We start from the raw sequence: 5,001 nt of genomic DNA, 5'->3' as shown, positions 1-5,001 counted from the left end.
TGCAGGGGATGAGGGGCTGCTCCTCACGCCGCTGCTGCAGCAGCAGGGGTCACACTAGGAAAGGAAGAGAGGCCACAGTCACTCGCTGAGCCCGGCAGGGGAGGAACAAGTGCCCACGTCCCTTGCCAAGTGCCCAATTCCCTCCCTCCCAGCTGCCCAGGGTGAGGTGTCCCCTTACCGGTTCCCTTTGCTGCTGCGACCTTCTGGGTGCCCCGGCTGCCTGAGCCAGGCAGGTCGGGGAAGAAGCTCCGGTGGCTCTGGGGACGAGCACTGAGAGCGGCTGTCAGCAGCTCCCAGAACACGAGACCAGCACCAAGGCTATCCTTGCCGCTCGCTCCAAACCTCACAGACACGCTCGGCTGGAGTTCAGGCACAAGCCAGACTGAGAGAGAGACTCTGTGTCCCGGCTACAAGCACTGAGGGCCAGGACGTCACAATGCACCTTAGTGACGCGCTGCGTGTGTCACTGCCAGTGACATCACAATGGGCCATCATCATCTGCAGCAATCTCAACCCAGCAATGGCGCTCATGTTTTCCACAGTGTCTCTTTCCATTTTATTATCCAATAACCATATTGAAACTTGCTTGCTTTCTGGCCAGTGGATTGTTACTGGAAATGTACTGAATGTGCGTCTTAGAATATAAAAAGGCTTGCTTAGAAGAATGAGAGTGAGAGATACATTATGAGAGAGATGCGTTATGATCATGTTCATCACAGAAGTAAATAAATCCAGAAACTGGAGCATAGGAAGATCCACACAAATATGCACAGGAACTTGTTTATGGTGAGGGTGACGGAGCACTGGAACAGGCTGCCCGGGGGGTTGTGGAGTCTCCTTCTCTGGAGATATTCAAGGACCGCCTGGACACTTAGCTGTGCAAGGAAGAGGGCAAAATAAGGGCTACTGGGGTTGAACGGGTCATTCGAAGGATTGTACCAAACTCCATGGGCAATGACAGCAGAGTGCAAAGGGAGGGAGTAGGGCAGGGGGATGCTGGGGTTGCTGCTGTTCTAGCGGATCCTTGATCCCTTATAAAGGTGGAGGGACGGATAGCCCGGCTGAAGTGCCTTTATACTAATGCGCACAGCCTGAGTAACAAGCAGGAGAAACTGGAAACTGTGATGCACTCTGAAAGTTATGACATTGTTGCTATCACAGAAACATGGTGGGATGACTCCCACAATTGGGATACTGCCATCGACAGCTATAGACTCTTTAGGAGAGGTAGGAGAGGTAGGAAGGGTGGGGGAGTTGCTCTCTATGTCAGCGATCGGATAAACTGTGAGGAGCTCCCTATGAGAAACAGTCAGGAACAGGTTGAGAGCTTGTGGTTTAGGATTAGAGATGGGACTAACAAAGGCCATCTGGTACTAGGTGTATACTACAGGCTACCTGATCAAGGGGAGGCTGTTGACGAGGCTTTCTTGCTGCAGATGTGTGAGGCGGCTGGCTCACAGGCTCCTGTCCTGGTGGGGACTTCAACCATCTGGACATCTGTTGGAAAAACCATATGGCGCGCTGCAAGAGCTCCAGAAGGCTCTTGGAATCCATTGATGATAGCTTTCTGGTTCAGGTATTGGACAGACCGACCAGAGGTGAAGTGTTGCTGGACCTGCTGCTCACCAAAGCTGGGGAGATCATCAAAGGCGTCAAGGTTGGAGGCTGCCTGGGCTCCAGCGACCATGCCCTGGTTGAGTTTGTGATCTCAAGCGATGTGGGCCTGGCAAAGAGAAGGACCAGGACGCTGAACTTTAGAAGAGCAGACTTCAAGCTACTCAATGGATTGCTGGCCAAGATCCCCTGGCTCGCTGCCCTCAAAGACAAGGATGTTGAGGAGAGCTGGCTGCTCTTCAAGGATGCCCTCCTGGAAGCACAAGAGGTCTCCATTCCCCTGAATACAAAAGTGGGCAGGCAAGGTAGGAAACCAGCATGGCTCAGCGAGGACCTGCTGAGAGAACTGAGGGCGAAGAAAGGGGTGTACAAGCTCTGGAAACAAGGCTGTGTCACCTGGGAAGAATACAGGGGTGCCGACCGGACTTGCAGACGTGGGATCAGGAAAGCCAAGGTGCAGGCAGAAACGAACTTGGCGAGGGACGTGAAAAACGATAAGAAAACCTTCTACAGGTACATTGGCCAGAAGAGACAGGACAAAACGCGCGTACCTACTTTGGTAAATTTAAAAGGAGAACTGGCTTCAACAGATGAAGAGAAAGCTGAGGTGCTAAATGAGTTCTTCACCTTGGTCTTCACTGGTAGCCAGGATTCTAGTCTTTTTCATGTCCCTGAGCCCTGCATCCCCAAACCTCTATGTGGGGACCAAGGAGGTAAATCCCTCCCCACTGTAAGGGTACAGCAAGTCCAAGAGTGCCTCCTTAGACTGAATGAGTACAAGTCTATGGGGCCAGATGGCGTGCATCCCAGGGTCCTGAAGGAGCTGGCTGAGGTGGTTGCCAAGCCGCTCTCCACCATATTTGAGAAGTCGTGGCTGTCAGGTGAGGTCCCGGACGACTGGAGGAAGGGTCACGTCACTCCCATATACAAGAAGGGGAGCAGGGAGGGGCCAGGGAGTCTCACCTGCGTGCCTGGGAAAATTATGGAACAGATCCTCCTGGACAACATGCTCGATCACATAAAGAATGAGCATGTGATCCGAGACAGCCAGCACGGCTTCACCAGGGGAAGGTCATGCTTAACTAATCTTGTGGCCTTCTATGATGGAGTGACGGCGCTGGACGAAGGGAAAGCGACTGAAGTAATTTACCTGGACCTGAGCAAGGCCTTTGACATGGTCCCCCACCACATCCTCATCTCCAAATTGGAGGGAAGTGGGTTTGATGGGTGGACAACTCGATGGATAAGCAATTGGTTGAAAGGCCGCAGACAGAGGGTGGTGGTCAATGGCTCTATGTCCAGGTGGAGGCCGGTAATGAGCGGTGTCCCTCAAGGGTCTGTCTTGGGACCGGTGCTCTTTAACATCTTTATTAATGACATCGATGAGGGAATGGAGTGCACCCTCAGCAAGTTTGCTGACCACATCAAGCTGAGTGGTGCGGTCGATACTGTGGAAGGAAGGGATGCCATTCAGAGGGACCTCGACAGACTGGAAAGCTGGGCTCGGGTGAACCTAATGAGGTTCAACATGGCAAAGTGCAAGGTTTTGCACTTGGGCCGGAAGAACCCCAGGCACCTGTACAGGCTTGGAGGAGTGGTCCTTGAGTGCAGCTCGGCAGAGAAGGACCTGGGGGTCCTGATGGTCGAAAGACTCAACATGAGCCAGCAGTGCGCTCTGGCAGCTCGGAAAGCAAATGGGATCCTGGGCTCCATCAGGAGAGGGGTTGTCGGCAGGGATAGGGAGGTGATTGCCACTCTCTAATCGTCTCCTGTGAGGCCCCATCTGGAGTACTGTGTCCAGGTGTGGAGCCCTGAGTACAAGAAAGACATGGAGATTTTGGAAAGGGTCCAGAGGAGGGCCACGAAGATGATCAGGGGGCTGGAGCACCTCCCCTATGAGGACAGGCTGAGGGAGTTGGGCTTGTTCAGCCTGGAGAAGAGAAGGTTGCGGGGTGACCTCATTGCAGCCTTTCAAAACTTGAAGGGCTAACAATAGCAGGACTAGGGGAAATGGTTTTAAGTTAAAAGAGGGAAGATTTAGGTTGGATGTTAGGGGGAAATTCTTCACTAGGAGAGTGGTTAGGCCCTGGAACAGGCTGCCCAGGGAGGTTGTGGATGCCCCGTCCTTGGAGGTGTTCAAGACCAGGTTGGACGGGGCCCTGGGCAACCTGATCTAGTAAATGTGTGTTTGGTGGCCCTGCTAGGCAGGGGGTTGGAACTACATGATCCTTGAGGTCCCTTCCAACCGGGGTCATTCTATGTGATTCTTTGTGTGTGATTCTGTGTAAGCAGAGCTCTGCGTAAAGATGCTGTTGTGCTTGACTGGTGGAGATGACCCACCACATGCCCTGCATAGAAGTAAAGCTGTGCCTCCCATCTCCACATTTCCCTTTGCAGTGTGCTGTGGGAGGTTCCAAGGGAATGGAAGCAGCATGGGAGGCCTCCAGGCCATGCAGAGGTCAGACCTGCCCTGTGCACGGCGCTGACAGATGCACTGGTGGCAACACGGATAATTTTTATGGAATTTTATTGGGGAATCAATTCTTAGGAAGGGTGGATAAGGGCAGGACAAGGGGAAATGGTTTTAGGTTGAAGGAGGGAAGATTTAGGATGGATGTCAGGGGGAAGTTCTGTACTATGAGAGTGGTGAGGTGTGGGAACAGGCTGCCCAGTGAGGTTGTGGATGCCTCACCCTGGAGGTATTCAAGGCCAGGTGGATGGGGCCCTGGGCAGCCTGGTCTAATAAATATGGAGGTTGGTGGCCCTGCCTGTGGCAGGGAGGGATGAAGACTGGTGATGTTTGAGGCCCCTTCCAATATGGGCCATTCTGCAACTCTGTGGTCTGATTTGGTCCGAGCCCCTGAGGGCTGCTTGTGGCCCAGCTGCAGGCCCGGCCGTGTTCTGGCCAGCTGCTGGTGTGGTGTCCTAGTGCCGCCTGCGGGGTGGCCTCTTGGCAGGAGGTGCAGAGTCCTCAGAGGTGTGAGTCCTCCTCCTCTTCGGGGCTCGCCGAGGCGCCCTGCCTGAGTGCTCCCTGCCACTGCTGGCACTGGAGGGACCTGGCACTGCCTCCCCCGGCTCCTCCTGTGCTGCTTCTTGGACTCTGTGCACTGGAGCCGGGTTGGATGGAGGCTGGCTGGGACCCTCAGGAAGGGCAGAGGTTGAGGGGCCAGGAAGCTCCTCCTCCACATTGCCTTCCCAGGTGCTGCTGGAGGGCTGTGGCTCAGGAAGGTGTGCTGGGGAGGCGTCTGCATCCTGGGCCACTGCAGGGCTGCTCTCCTGCCCGGTGGTTGCATGGGAGGCATCCTGGGCAGGCAGATTTTGCTGCTCCCTGCCGCACAGCTGCGCAGCTCGGACAGCGAGCCATCGTGCAAAGCGGGCAGCCTGGCT

This window comes from Coturnix japonica, chromosome Z (assembly GCF_054131305.1).
Source record: "Coturnix japonica strain WE chromosome Z, WE-NBRP24, whole genome shotgun sequence".
NCBI lineage: Eukaryota > Metazoa > Chordata > Aves > Galliformes > Phasianidae > Coturnix > Coturnix japonica.
Note: the sequence above shows the minus strand (reverse complement) of the source record.